The 16,613-nt window shown below is 35.1% G+C and overlaps 1 long non-coding RNA gene across 2 annotated transcripts; it reads right to left on the bottom strand.

Annotated features, from left to right (window-relative positions):
* Window positions 1-2,883: 2,883 nt before the first annotated feature.
* LOC128246958 (uncharacterized) lies at window positions 2,884-8,729 on the bottom strand. 2 transcript variants are annotated; one of them, XR_008263401.1, is made up of 4 exons: window positions 8,563-8,729; window positions 5,005-5,207; window positions 3,637-3,843; window positions 2,884-3,159 (listed from the first exon to the last, which is right to left on the bottom strand). It is a non-coding gene; the product is annotated as an uncharacterized LOC128246958 (long non-coding RNA). The 2 variants fall into 2 exon arrangements; XR_008263400.1 differs by lacking the exon at window positions 8,563-8,729 and having other exon boundaries at window positions 5,005-5,700.
* Between the last annotated feature and the right edge of the window lie 7,884 nt (window positions 8,730-16,613).

The following is a 16,613-nucleotide window of genomic DNA, read 5'->3' as shown; positions in this document are numbered from 1 at the left end:
GTATCCTCTTAGCAGCAGGGAATAAGTAAATGACATAGTTTTAATGACCAATATTGGAGATGTGACCTTGACCTCCAAATCCAAAGGGGTCATCTGCTGGTCACCCCAAACCTAAATTTCAAGTTTGAAGGCCATGGGTGCAGACTTTGTCGAGTTGTCACACAGGCAATTGTCACACAGGCAAGCTTTTTGCGTTCAATGGTCTGTGACAAATCAATAGGGCTCACCTACTGGTCAGGCCCGACCCCAAAGTCAAGTTGTTCAAGGGCCATGGGTGCAGGCTTTGTCCAGTCATTATTAGTACAATCTTTTAGCATTCAAGGTCACTGTGACCTTGACTTTTGACCCAATGACCCCTTAAATCAATCTTCTAATAGTCAGACTTAGCCTCCATGTTGAGTTTGAGGGCCATAGGTGCAGGCATTGTCAACTTATCAGTCAGATGTATGGTTTGACACCTTCCTGTTCAAGGTCACTGTGACCTTTGACCATATTACCCCTAAAATCAAAAGGGGTCATCTACTGGTTAAACCAAACTTTCACGTCAAGTTTGACGATAGGTCTAGGAATTGTAGAGTTATCACCCGGAAAAAGCTTTGGTCTACTGTCAGACAGACGGATGTAGCGGCCAACATGTGCAAAGCAATATACTCCTCTTCTTTGAAAGGGGCATAATAAATTGAAATTTATTAAATATTTTTGTTTATTATGTTAATTGACTTGCACTACATACAACAAGTACCATTTTGATATTTTCGAATGCTCATTTGGGCATGTACATGGGTTTTGATCTGACTATGAACATGAATTACAGGGATGATAATAGAGCCAAGTTGCTAATCCTGAAAATTTCTGCATGGGGTTCAGGGGGCTGCTTAAGGCCCCCGATGGGTCCAGGGCAAAGCCCTGGTGGGGGGACAAGGGGGGCGAAGCCCCCCGAAGCTTTCCGTATTTCAGAGATTCTAATACCCTTTTTTGCCTTAGAATAGTGTTCATGGAGTACACCTTTCGGTTTGGTAGATATAATTATGTTCAACAAGAGACATCCACAATCAGAACAATTATCAGGAATCTTAGCAGTGAAGTTTAACACCTTTGTCTTTAAACAAAGTTAAATCTACTTTTTTTACCTGAAGTCACAGGCATAAGACATGTACCTGACATTTTGGTTCAGTTGTCCACTTCCCATAAAACTCAACTCACAGGCTATGAAAATGCCTGTGTATGAACAGTCTACACTGTGGGATGTTTGATTTATAATAGTGAACAACATATCGATTATCATGCTTGCAAATGTTTATTGTAAAAGTGTTAATTATTCAATTTTAAGTATCATATAAAGAGTATTTATTCCATTTTCTGCACATTTGATGAGAATATATTGTTATTAATTATTATATATATAATATTATTCCAAGTAATATCCAAACAGGACTTAAATGCTTTGGCAGCGTAGCCGTTGTGGACATGGTGGACTTTGACGTATTCTGGTCCCTAAGCCAGATTTTTTCCCCTCATGGTGTTACATGAGTCCAGTAGCACAAAAACTTGATTGTCCCATGGCAGTTCAAGTCTCTCAAACAGGCTTTCAAATTCTATGAAAATTGATTCAGAATCAGCCCTAGTGATTTTTAAGGAGGCCAAATGTCTCAACACTATTTCTTTCTCTATAGCAGAAAAATAGCTGCAACAGTTTTCTCATTGTGTTTGTTGACTTGTCTTAGTTGAAACAAAACCGAGATCTATTAACCCCCACATGTTCATCATTGAAATGGCTAGCCACTCTGTTAGTCATCTTGTATGATGCTGTACACCTTTGAAGTTTTTATTCGCTTTTGTATCTTTGGCAAGTGTCTTAAGTAAGGCACACTACTGTGGTGCCAGGGAGCATGTTCAGCCATAAATCCAAGTATCATGGCCTCTGGATTGAATTGTCAGTCATTGACAGGAACAACTGGATGCACTGGCTGAGGTGTCTGTTCATCCCTGACTTTTGTAACCATCAACATACCTGGAAATACAAATTACAACTATAGAATTTAAATCTCACTCAAACTGGGTCCTCAAGACGTTTTGTTGAACTGTCTCAATAGAAAATAAAATGACTTCCTCTATGTGATATGTATTACTACTACAAAATATGTATTCATTTTTTTTTAAATTTGAACCAAACCAATTTTCATTTGAACCTCCCATTATGGTCAACAGCCACTTCTTATTGAGAACAATGCTTCAAACATTATGAGAATAATAAAGAAACGGTTTACAGCGTAAACTTCAATCGGCCAAATAAAATTTGTAAAATAAAAATTGATTATTATGACACAATCCGAATCGGGATGTCCGAAATAATGCTACATGCGCAAAATTCTTTATCAGTTTGATCACTTTCTATTAACTTAAAAAGAAACGTTTCGTGAATTTTTCTTGAAAATAAATGGCAAATATACCCTTAAAATCGACGAATCGATGTTTTTAGAAGTTGGTGGTGGTCGGTTTTTTCCCCAATTTTCCAATACCCGTTTATTCGTCTTCGTCGTCTGTCATATCCGGATACGACCATCCGGATACTGTCTTCTAGTCCCATCGGTAATTTCCGTAATCACCGGATGCTATCTTAACCAATCATATAGCTCGATTGCCAAGACGTAAATAGGTTCGTTAATTTCCGGCTTTACACTTCCGGAAAACTCACCTTTCGTACCCATATTGTTCGAACTGAGCTCGATTCGCTCCTGCACCCCTCCCCCCTAGAAAAAACTCAACGGATTAACATTAATCTCAAAATCGATCCGTGAGGCCTTAAATCCGGAATTCCGGATTAATCCGGAATTTTATCATCCCTGAAACTACATTGAAAACTACATAGTGATGTTCCCTCCTATCAATTCTAAATTTAAATAACCATGAGAAAAAAGAATGTTTTCACTGCACCATGAATAAATATGTCAAACAAAATAAATGTCAAGTTATTCAAGATTAATTTAACACTGTTCTTTTGATGATTTCGTGCATTCCTGACTGCAGGTTTTTCCCATTTTCCCACACAGTTATTTCATATTGGCCTTACAAGGTCAGATCTTGAGTTGGGTCTTCATTGCTGGACACTATCTCTTTATCTCCACAGAAAACACACTGGTGCAAGTTTCACTGCAACAACTGCAAACAAAGTTATATTATATTCTAACTGAACTCTGCATCAATATTCAATTATTTTTTATTGGATTTAGGAAATGTCTTTGTTTTAAAGGGTTCATATAAATTAATGCATTTTTTCAATTTAATGCATTATCATGCTGGACTCTTTGACATTGATGGTTAAAACAAAGAAGGCATATGATTTGTGTACAGATTAAACATTATTAATTATAAATGTGTTCTTTAATTAATAGACAAGTGGCAACAATTTCCCCAGTTAAAAAAGCTTACATTTGTATATCTGCAGATTAATCAATTGCCTTTGTTTTGCTTTGATCATTTAAGTCAAATGAGTTAGACATGATAATGCATTAAAATAAGAAATATATTTTTTGGCATCAATCTATAGTGTGTACCTTCAATCTAGAAATAAATTTCTTCTCAACAGATGCTAAATTATAAAAAAATATATAAACCAAGATTTTGATTATGACATACCTGCATAGTTAGTGGTCTCCATAACTGCTCAGAAATGCTCCCTATGACAAACTAAGTGCTGGTGTATGGCTGGGTAATAGTGCTGCTCCAACCAATAGCGCAATTCTTCCTACAGGTGGACCAGCTCCTCAATATGGTTTCTGTCATGGCAGTGATAACAGTATGTAACATGCCCTTTTCTACTTTCCAGAGAATGAATCTTCCAATCTAAATTACAAATTTAAGAACAAATATATACATATGCACATGTAATGTTGTTAAAAACAAACCATTTAGATGCCACAAAACTATAAGATTTTAGGTGAAAATTGAGCCAAATCAAAACATTAAGTCATTTAAAGCTGCACTCTCACAGATTTACTGTTTTTACAACTTTTGTATTTTTTGTCTTGGAATGACCTATTTTTTTGCTAAAATATCTGCAAACCAGTGATATAAGACTACTGACAAAATATTAGATTGCAGACTTCCATATTTCAGGTCGAAAACAAAGGTTTTATGGCTTAAAGCGTTACTAACGGTTTAAGAAAAATGCATAAAACATTTTGAACTTAAATATAAACATTTTCTGACAAATTTATTGTCAGCAATCTCTGAATGATTAACATGCATTTTCACATAAATTGGCCCGTTCCAAGACAAAAAATAAATAAAGTAGTCAAAACATTCAATCTGTAAGAGTGCTGCACTCTCAGTCACAGATTGAAGTGACAACTTCTTTTACTTTTTGGCTTGGAATAAACTAATGAAAAGCAGTATGAAAACTGATGAAATAAGACTGCTGACAAAAGATAAGATCATGTTTTTTATATTTACATTTGTAACTATTGGTTTTATGGTTAAAAGCATTACTAACGCTTTACTAATAATGAGATTTTTGGCACAGAATATCATCTTTTGACCGTATTAAAATAAGAAAACAGCTTTCCAATATTTTCAGTTGTCTTTTTGACTGAATTAATATAAGAAAGCAGCGATCCCCTTTTTCCAGTTGTCTGTTATGTCCAGTGTTCAAAAACTCGCATAAAATAATTCATTACAAGACCAAGAAATAAAAAAATAGTTGGTAAAACAGATAATCTGTGAGAGTGCAGCTTAAACATATGATATGCATTATCAGCCAAGTGCAGACCTACTCACATCCTGGCTACACAACCAGTACATTCATCAGCTTTACTGATTCGAACCAGGCACATTTATATTGGTAGACTAGCATTTTACCATTCTGTGCTGGCCAGTAAAGTTCTCATTTGAACTAGAATTCAAAATGTATATACCTTTGTTCATTTTTTTGCCAACTCTGTTTCAACTGAACTTCCTAAATGAATGAGAAGTTTCAAAAAATAATTACAATATCTCAGTAAATACCTGCATTTATGTGTTTCTTGTGCAATCTGTCAGCTTTGGTAGGCTCAGGTTTCATTTTGTCCACCTCAATACTTGTAATCTTCTAGTCTGATGTACTGCCATCCAATTTTTAAGTCAGGTCAGGCAGCCATTTCAGCTTTGTTCCAGTTGATTGTATCAGATGATGTTAACAATACTAGCCTTGTATCCAGGCACTTCTCAATCTGAAAGTTTACAAAAGAACATGGCCTGTAATATTTAATAAAAAAATCATAATTGTTTACTCATGGATGATGGGTTCTAAAGTAAACCTTTGAGAAAAGATGCTACTGGTATGGTGCTTGAACCCACGACCATGTGAACACTTGCATGGAGATCTGTCAAACTGAGCTAACTGGGTAACTGATTTTTAGGCAGCTCCCAGCTTGGCTCTACAATTGACAGGTGCATTATACATTATAGAGACAATAAATCAAACACTTGAAGCACTAGTCCAAATAATAGTAACGTAACTGATCTTTTTACAAATTTTGAAATGGCATATCCTTCACATACAATTTTTTTGTACCAAAAGTGGGTAGCTATTCCGATTGGGATTCCGGGTCAGATAATTATATATATCTAAAATATGAGTTATGTACACAAAAAATAAAAGCTGACGAATTATTATGAGTTTGATGAGTGTTTTTCTTCATTTCATACTGTCAAAACATAATGATATAAACTGTTATACATGAAGATCACCTGCAAGGCTGTGGTGCATAATTATATAAAGATGTACATAGATGTAAAATGGTTGTGTTTAAATGCATTAAATGCTTGTTTTGTGAAAAAAATCTTTGCACTTACATGGTAATAACTAAAATACGAATATAAACCTTTAATATCTATTTCAAACATATAATACTTATCTAACTACGATTTCAATATCTTTCAACCCCCACCCTGTTTTGCACAAACCCGATTAGACGTAAGGGATTGGAAGAATCCCATATAACACGTCTATTTTTTTTGACTATTGAAGCATATATGTTCTTTTTTGATGGTTGAGACGTTTCAGGTTAAACAACAATAAAAATGCGAAATAATTTTAGTGAATAATCAACTCTGAATTGAAAGTAACATGAAGATGTTGTAGTGAAGGATTTGCCATATATATATATATATATATATATATATATATATACACACATTTTTTTTAATCGTAAAAAGAGTCCGTCAATGTACAAATATTTAGACTAAGAGATGTAGATCAGCTAGATGTACCTTCTATTCCAAATAATTGTACGTTGACAGATTTTTTTACGATTTTTGATACAGCAAATTCTTCACGTACAAATTGTTTTGTACGAAAAGTGGGTAGTTATTCCGATCGGGATTCAGGGTTAAAGCATATTGCATCTATAACATATCATAAAAACAAGAAATATTACCAGATAATGTTATTTTATATAAATTCCATAACCAAAAAGTAATATCAAGCAATTAATTATGAGTTTGATGTTTTTTTCTTCATTTCATTCTGTCAAAACATAACAATATATACATGAAGGGCACCTGCAAGGCTGCAGTTCACAATTTTACAACAATCGGATGATTTCGGCCATCAATTTTTACAACTCGCCATCTTCGGTAAGCTTCGAGATAGTCAATCCCTGTTGGATACTGGCTGAGGTGTTCAGATTGTTCGGCTAGTCCAAATAATTGTACGTTGAAGGATTTTTTTTAGATTTTTGATATGGCAAATCCTTTATGTACAAATTGTTTAGTATCAAAAGTGGGTAGTTGTTCCGATCAGGATTCCGGGTTAAAGCATATAGCGTCTATAAAATATCATAAAAACAAGAAATATTACCAGATAATGTTATTTTATATTAGTTCCGTACACAAAAAAATAAATATCCAACTTATAATTATGAGTTTGACGGCTTTTTTTCATTTCATTCTGTCAAAACATAACGATATATACATGAAGGGCACCTGCAAGGCTTTTAGGGCACAGTTTTTAATCGCTCGGAACATTTCGGCCATGGCCGAGTTATTACGATTGTATAACGAGGTCTATCTAGAAGCTTTGTCGGAGGAGGTCGAGTTATTACGATTGTATCGAGTTGTTCCCCTTCGCATAATTGTTTTCTGTGTCAGTCAACTTTCGTTTTATTGGAAAGGTAAACAACTTGTTTTAATGCACTAAATGGTTGTTTAGTGCAAAATAACATTTCACTTACATTGTAAAATATGAATATAACTCTTTATGATCAATTTCAACCATAAAATACTTCACTTAAAACAATTTCAATATTTTTAAAACACCCCCGTTTTTTGCACATTCCCCTTTAGACGTTAGGGATTGGAAGAATCCCGTATAACACGTCTATTATTTTAGACTAATTGTTCGGCCAAGGCCGAGTTGTTACGATTGTATTATCTCGAAGCTTGTTGGAGGTGGCCGAATTATTACGATTGTTGTTCCACTTGGCATAATTATACCCCCCAAAACAAAGTTTGGGGGGGTATACTGGAATCGGGTTGTCCGTCTGTCCGTCCGTCCGTCTGTCTGTCTGTCTGTCTGTCCGTCCGTCTGTCCGTCTGTCCGTCCGTCTTTTTTTTGTCCGGGATTCATCTTTGTCGTTATTGAACGAATCTTTTTCAAACTTTCAAATATTAATGACCATGATGTAAACCTGTGCCTCCGTGGATTTGGTCAGAATCGCATGATCCTGAGTGGAGTTGTGGCCCCTTAATGAGTTAAATTGGGCAAAATAAGCTTTGTCCGGGATTCATCTTTGTCGTTATTGAACGAATCTTTTTCAAACTTTCAAATATTAATGACCATGATGTAAACCTGTGCATCCGTGGATTTGGTCAGAATCGCATGATCATGAGTGGAGTTGTGGCCCCTTAATGAGTTAAATTGGGCAAAATTAGCTTTGTCCGGGATTCATCTTTGTCGTTATTGAACGAATCTTTTTCAAACTTTCAAATATTATTGACCATGATGTAAACCTGTGCCTCCGTGGATTTGGTCAGAATCGCATGATCCTGAGTGGAGTTGTGGCCCCTTAATGAGTTAAATTGGGCAAAATTAGCTTTGTCCAGGATTCTTCTTTGAAGCTATTGAACAAATCTTTTTCAAACTTTCAAATATTAATAGCCATGATGTAAACCTTTGCCTACATGAATTTGGTGGGAAATAAATGTATTGCCTTGTGCGTTCTAGTGATACCATAACTAAGGCCAGGGCAAACAACCTAGACAGGGAAGGGGTGGGGGGTATTCGTTAGCCTTTGGCTTACAGTTCTAGTTGTTGTCTGTGTCAGTCAACTTTCCTTTTAATGAAAAGGTGAATAATGTGTTTTAATGCATTAAATGCTTGTTTTTTTTGCAAAATAGCTTTGCACTTCAATGGTAAAATATGAATATAAATCTTTATTATCCATTTCAACCATAAAATACTTCACTTAATACAATTTCAATATTTTTCAAACACCCCCGCTTTTTGCACAAAACCGTTTAGACGTTAGGGATTGGAAGAATCCCGTATAACACGTCTATTATTTCAGACTAATGTACATGTACCTTCGTGTCCGAAATTGATCACTTCCTGGCAGCTCATTTCTGGATTGTCTCCATCTAAATTTAACATTTTTAGACGCATACATTGATGCCATTTTTGCTTCGATTGATGTTAAAGCAATAGCACTAAATACAGGTCGGTTATTTTGTAGAAGAACGTGTTAGAAGTAACATTCAATTTCATTTCCGCATAATCGCCGCCATATTGTGTATGACTTAAAAACTACACCCTATAGTCCAAAATAACAATAGGCATAACGTTGACACACTGTGATAGGTATAATCCAAATAATTTACTCAAACAAATACAATAGTTTGATTGCTGCTGAAAAAAATCATTTGAAACATAAAAGCTTTTTCACAAAATATTACATGACATGAAGTCTTTAACCGCGTATGATTTATTTCTTAATAATAGCTTTCATTCATAAAATAAGTTCTTTGCCGGGTCAGTCTTGAATGCCGGGATATGTGTGATGTCACACGGGGTGCAAACATGTGGTGTAGCTTACTATTGGATGTAGGGTAAAATGACTTTGTATGTAAATGCTATACTTTCATTATTTTTCATTATTTTGTTTAATAAAACTAACCAAATTGCAACGGTACAACTATACTAAGAGTTACACACAATGTTTGTCATAAAAAAGGCAATAACGCCTTAAATACACATAAGCAGGTACTTGACGCCCCACATTCACGTAAGTAGTTCTGTTGCTACGCAGGTGGTGTGTATTAATATATTCATGTTCAATATGTCGTGTCAGGCGACTAGTCGCGTTTCTGAAATACCGCTCTCTTAAAAGACTGTCGGCTTGCAGCCGACAGTCTAAAAATAGTTTGCCATTCCTGTGCCCAGGCGGCATTGGTGGTTATTCTCCACTCCTGTGATAGCTCTAATATGTTTTATCTAAAATTATTGTCACTTAGAGAAGAAGCAATACCTTATTTATATTATTAGCATTCATTTTCTATTTGTGTAATATAAGAATTAAGTGCCAAAATGTGAATGAGCCCATTTAACATTGATTTTTTTAACAAACATTTTATGTGAAGGAAAACTTTGCCTCCATTTATTTCGGTTCAAAGTAATGGCAAGAGACAATTGCATCTTTACATGTTCAGCAGTGATCCAATTTATAAAACATGTCACTAAAAAGGGACCCTCAGCTTCAGAGACTATGTCTACCATTCCAGAGTCAATGCAGATACTAATCTGCAGAATAGCAAGTCCTAAAGTAGTCAGATTAAATGATAAATATCGTAACTTTGACATTTAGTATTTCTGTAGAACAATGCTGGCATATAAGATGATTATATGAGCCACTTTCACGTCCATTCACTTGATAAAAACCAGTAGTTGTGTCCTTTTTGAAAGGCAAAGAAAACATATTTCTGTTGGGAATAATTTACCCATAACCTCTTGTTGGAAAGGTGGGCACTTGGACCACTAACACTATAAATAATTGCTGTGGAGTAATATTACACTTTCAATACTTGTTTGTGTTTGTAGGTATGCCTGGTGTAGAGATAACAAATGTGGATGGTACTCTATCAACTCTGCCACTATGGACAATTACCTCTCGCTCATTCTCAAGAGGGTAAGAAAGTGTATGCATCCTGGTAAGCTGATTTTAAAATGAAGAAGATAATTGTTGATTTCATGTTAGGACCAGCATGTCACATAGAAATACAATGTCAGAAGGTCAACTTTCAAGGTCACAGTTATGGATCACTGGTCAACTTGGCCATGTGCTTGGTGATTTAAAGTAACTTGGCACAAATGTTCGCCAGATTTAGGCGTGTCAAAAAAATGAGTTGCGTATTCATAAAATCGCTTCGATACTATATTCAATAATCTTAACTTAGGGACTGTTGACAATGTCCAAACATATGCCTTTCATTCAATATGAGGCATATAGTAATCAGACCATCCCGTCCATCCATCCATCCCAATAGTTTCTGATCAATTTATTGTGAATGCTTAGGCCCAGGGACCTTAAAGTAGGCAGGCAGGTTGTTCCTGACCAGAAGATGAACCCTATTGATTTTGATGACAGTGGGTCATAGGTTAAGGTTGTTCCTGACCAGTAGATGAACCCTAGTGATTTCGATGAGAGTGGGTCAAGGTGAAGGTTGTTCCTGACCAGTAGATAATTTCCATTTAATTTCGATGACAGTGGGTCAAAGATTAAGGTTGTCCCTGACCAGTAGATGAACCCTATTGATCTTGATGAGAGTTGGTCAAGGTGAAGGTTGTTCCTGACCAGTAGATAATTTCCATTTAATTTTGATGACAGTGGGTCAAAGGTTAAGGTTGTCCCTGACCAGTAGATGAACCCTATTGATCTTGATGAGAGTTGGTCAAGGTGAAGGTTGTTCCTGGCCAGTAGATAAATTCCATTGATTTTGATGATAGTAGGTCAAAGGTTAAGGTTGTTCCTGACCAGTAGATGAACCCTATTGATCTTGATGAGAGTTGGTCAAGGTGAAGGTTGTTCCTGGCCAGTAGATAAATTCCATTGATTTTGATGATAGTAGGTCAAAGATTAAGGTTGTTCCTGACCAGTAGATGAACCCTATTGATTTTGATGAGAGTTGGTCAAGGTGAAGGTTGTTCCTGACCAGTAGATAATTTCCATTTAATTTTGATGACAGTGGGTCAAAGGTTAAGGTTGTCCCTGACCTGTAGATGAACCCTATTGATCTTGATGAGAGTTGGTCAAGGTGAAGGTTGTTCCTGGCCAGTAGATAAATTCCATTGATTTTGATGACAGTGGGTCAAAAGTTAAGGTTGTCCCTGACCAGTAGATGAACCCTATTGATCTTGATGAGAGTTGGTCAAGGTGAAGGTTGTTCCTGGCCAGTAGATAAATTCCATTGATTTTGATGACAGTGGGTAAAAGGTTAAGGTTGTTCCTGACCAGTAGATGAAACCTATTGATTTTCATGATAGTGGGTCAAGGTGAAGGTTGTTCCTGGCCAGTAGATAATTTCCATTTAATTTTGATGACAGTGGGTCAAAGGTTAAGGTTGTTCCTGACCAGTAGATGAAACCTATTGATTTTCATGAAAGTGGTTCAAGGTGAAGGTTGTTCCTGGCCAGTAGATAATTTACATTTAATTTTGATGACAGTGGGTCAAAGGTTAAGGTTGTTCCTGACCAGTAGATGAAACCTACTGATTTTCATGAGAGTTGGTCAAGGTGAAGGTTGTTCCTGGCCAGTAGATAAATTCCATTGATTTTGATGACAGTGGGTCAAAAGTTAAGGTTGTCCCTGACCAGTAGATGAACCCTATTGATCTTGATGAGAGTTGGTCAAGGTGAAGGTTGTTCCTGGCCAGTAGATAAATTCCATTGATTTTGATGACAGTGGGTCAAAAGTTAAGGTTGTCCCTGACCAGTAGATGAACCCTATTGATCTTGATGAGAGTTGGTCAAGGTGAAGGTTGTTCCTGGCCAGTAGATAAATTCCATTGATTTTGATGACAGTGGGTCAAAGGTTAAGGTTGTTCCTGACCAGTAGATGAAACCTATTGATTTTCATGATAGTGGGTCAAGGTGAAGGTTGTTCCTGGCCAGTAGATAATTTCCATTTAATTTTGATGACAGTGGGTCAAAGGTTAAGGTTGTTCCTGACCAGTAGATGAAACCTATTGATTTTCATGATAGTGGGTAAAGGTGAAGGTTGTTCCTGGCCAGTAGATAATTTCCATTTAATTTTGATGACAGTGGGTCAAAGGTTAAGGTTGTTCCTGACCAGTAGATGAAACCTATTGATTTTCATGAGAGTTGGTCAAGGTGAAGGTTGTTCCTGGCCAGTAGATAAATTCCATTGATTTTGATGACAGTGGGTCATAGGTTAAGGTTGTTCCTGACCAGTAGATGAAACCTATTGATTTTCATGATAGTGGGTCAAGGTGAAGGTTGTTCCTGACCAGTAGATAATTTCCATTTAATTTTGATGACAGTGGGTCAAAGGTTAAGGTTGTTCCTGACCAGTAGATAATTTCCATTTAATTTTGATGATAGTAGGTCAAAGGTTAAGGTTGTTCCTGACTAGTAGATGAACCCTATTGATTTTGATGACAGTGGGTCATAGATTAAGGTTATACTGACCAGTAGATGAACCCTATTGATTTTGATGACAGTGGGTCATAGATTAAGGTTATACTGACCAGTAGATGAATCCTATTGATTTTGATGACAGGTGGTCAAAGGTGAAGGTCATGGTGAACAGGAGCTGAAATTTTTTACCGTTCCTAAAATTCCTGCTTGTTATTAAGTAAAAAAGTTTCAATGAGATGCCTTAGACACATTGCCCTCTGAAAGAAGTTTATGTCGTTGCCGGTAAAGATTTGCATGCGATAAGACCCCAGCTTCTCCATAAATCTATAGCGTAACCAACTTAAATAGCTTGAACCTGTTATAAATAAAATATTTCAATAAATTGGGGTAATTTAGAAACATGACATACAAAATAAAAAATGTCATGTACATAAAGTGTACTAATGCTCAAAAGCAATATGTTTGGTCATTAAGAACTTGTGTTTCTATAGTATAGGACAAATAGATTTCAGTGTAAATCACTTGTAAATGGGATATGTCAGATAAGCACAAATTTCAAACTTTTTTTCTGTATTTCAGAATGCATCCATGCCACCTGGTTTCTGACATTACGGCTGTTGACTGATTTTCAGCAATGCAGGTATTCCGATGTTATTGTTTAACTGGAGGCAATAAGTTTGGAAATAAACTGGACAATATTGTGCTCAGATTGGATGAGCATGACATAATTTAACCACTGATATCAAGGTTAAAAATATCAGCTATTCTTAATCATATATAAGCTCATCGATATACTGTTTGTTTCTTTCCTAATTGAATTTCTTTCATGCCGTTTTTGTTGCGGCTTTGAGATAATATCATTTTCTAATGAAACAGCTGACTTGTATTGGTCTTTGGTCTATATTGTGCATCTATTTGCACATTTTGTTTGCTCTTTTTAGCAAACATTACATTAATTGCAAACAAGTATCAAAACTTGCTACACATGGGATGCAGAATGATGTTTCATTTACAGGCGCCTAGCCAGGCATACTCCCATACTCCCGGGAGTACTTCGATTTTGAAAAATGAAAATTCTGAATGGCCTAAATCAGGTGTAAAACTTGAACCAGTAAGGGGGTACAGGCGAATTTGAAACCAATCCAGCTCGGCATTATAAAAGTTAAATGTAAAATGTCATCGGTAGAACTGTACATAGAATCATTTACTACGATGTTCCAAGCACACTTTAAATATGAAATCTTAAACACGGTAAACAACTTAGCTTTACTTATACGTATTATAACTATGATCAATTATAGTTATAGTTACCTCCCGTCTTTATTACGTCAAGTCAAGTTTTAAACAGCGCGAATTTTAAACAAACAAAAATGGCGTCTCCGACAACCTTTTACCCACCTTGTCCCGATATTTTTCGAGGAAATGGAACTTGTGCAACATCAGTCCTGTATGATAGTGAGTTCAAATTCAACCTGCTGACCAAACACTGGGATGAGGCTCCAAGTTTCAAGTTTCCAACAAGGTATTCTATACTATTATTTATAAAAATACACACGCTACTGTAGACTTTCAAGAAAAGTAGCACTTCCCTTCTCAAAAAAGTGCGGAAAACGCGCGTTTAACGCGCGTTAAACGTGCAGAAAACGCGCGTTAAACGCAGCGGTATTGGCACTGCGTTTTAAGCGTATTTTTCTTACCGAGTGCGTAAAAAGTGAATAAAATTGAACAGAAAAGCGCACTTAAGCGTATTTTTTCTGCGCTTTTTACAAAAAACGCACTAAAACGCACTTGAGCGTATTTTAAGTGCGTTTTTTAACAAAAAAAATACACTTAAAACAAACTTACACAAAAAAAACACACTAAGTGTGTTTAAACCGCGTTTTTTTTGGATAAAATGCGCACTTAAAACGCAGTTGAGTGCGTCTTTTCTGAAAGTGCGTTTTTTACCTCCAAAAAGCGCAGTTAAAACGCACTTAAGTGCGTTTTTTTAGAAAGAATGCGCACTTCTTGAAAGTGCGTTTTTAGTTCGCTTTTTGGAGGTAAAAACGCGCTTCTAGAAAAGACGCACTCAACTGCGTTTTAAGTGCGCATTTTTGGGTTAAAAACGCAGTTAAACGCACTTCAGTAAAGAAGTGCGTTTTGATCCCTAAAAAACGCGCTTAAAACGCACATCCATTTTTACTGATTAAAAGTGAATCTTTTGCACCCAAATTTTATGAAAAAAAAAATGCGTTAAAAGTGCATTTTTTTCTGCATTAAAAGAGCATTTTTCTGTGTTAAAAAAGAGCACAAATTCACTCAGGTACATTTTACCTGCATTAAAAGTGTCCATTTTTGCAAAAATAAAAAATGGACACTTTTAATATATTATATATATATATATAAATATATTGAACCATCAAAAATAGAACACATTTGAATAAATAAATACTGATTTTGTTTCATTTAAATTTCCTAAACATGAGTTTGTGTTACATATATAAAAAAAAATCTCATAATTAATTTAACATGACACCTTGTAACTGGACATAATGTATTTACAGTCAGACAAACAAGTACATATTTGTAAAATTTAGCAATAATAAAATAACCTTTTACTCAGTGGCAAAAATAATTGATAGAAAATCATGAAACTGTAAGCTACAAATTGGAAAATGACAGTCTCAGGAATCTTTTGTTATATTTTTGTCAAATCTAGAGATTCCTGACAGCTCTGGAATAAAACAGGGTATCATATTTTAAATAAGTAATGACTTTATTAGTACTTAAATTGTTGACCCAATTTGGCCAGTTTCCAATAACTGGTAAGCCATGTGGAAGATGACAGTTTTATGACCCCTCCAAAAACCAACACTGTAATCATTTGTATAACTTTAAAGGTGCTAGTGTGCATATTTATGGAAACATGGCAATTTCTGCTTAATATGTTAATATTATATTAACATATATAAGGATAAAAACAAGTGCATCTTCATAGAGTTTTAAAACTGCATCTACTATCTGGGACCAATAATCCTACTTCCAGCTACTATCTACACCAGCATTGTTATTTATTAAAATATGTGCACTAGATTGAAAGTTGACAAACAAAAGTCCCACAAGTAGTCAAGTGTCATAACAGTGAAATTAACAACTGAAATAAAGAATACATACCATGACCTGAGTGCTTTCACATGTCAGTTTATCACAAATCATCCAATAGTGGTATTGTCATGTTTCTAATCATAGTTCATATTTACCTGATCTAATGATCATTATTTTATTTCACTAATCCCTTTAATATTAATTTGTTTTAATTGGTGTAAATCCATTTATTAATTAAAACATCATCAATATTCTTTTAATGAAATCCCAACAAAATGGCTACCAGTAGCTTTGATTTGAAATTGGCTCCCTAAATGCTGAGATTTAATTGGTCCTTGGTACAATCAGATAAGATCAGGCTTATCATGCATGTTGTAAAATTGGAAAAGAAATGACAAAGAATTTGGTACTGGCATTACAAGAAACTTAAGGAATAATAATTCTATAAATGTTATAATTACATGCAATTGATTCTTGCCTATAAGTAAAATGTGTTCTTTTGATTACACAATAAATAAGAAATTATAATATATTTTTGATTTTTAAAATAATCTTTCTTTTTATTTCATTATTTTATTTTTTTTATTTTAAAGGTATATTGATCAATAATAAAATGCTTATTTACTGGTTGATTTATTCATTCATTCATATTCTTGTATTTATGTGTGTATTTCATAAATGTTATTTTGAGAAGGGCATGATTCACATTAATATTAAAAAAAGTAAAAGATTCACTTCTTAACAAAAAGACACACTTAAAACGCACTTACTGGTAGTCAGAAAAATATCAACGCACTTTTCCCTTAAAAGATCCACTTAAAACGCACTCTGCTGAAAACAAAAACCTAAAAGATTCACTTTTAACGCACTTCTGTTAGAAAAGACGCACTTATTCAGACAA

The sequence above is a fragment of the Mya arenaria genome, chromosome 9, assembly GCF_026914265.1.
Source record: "Mya arenaria isolate MELC-2E11 chromosome 9, ASM2691426v1".
In the NCBI taxonomy this organism is placed as follows: Eukaryota; Metazoa; Mollusca; class Bivalvia; order Myida; family Myidae; genus Mya; species Mya arenaria.
Note: the sequence above shows the minus strand (reverse complement) of the source record. Positions and strands in the feature narration are given on the sequence as shown.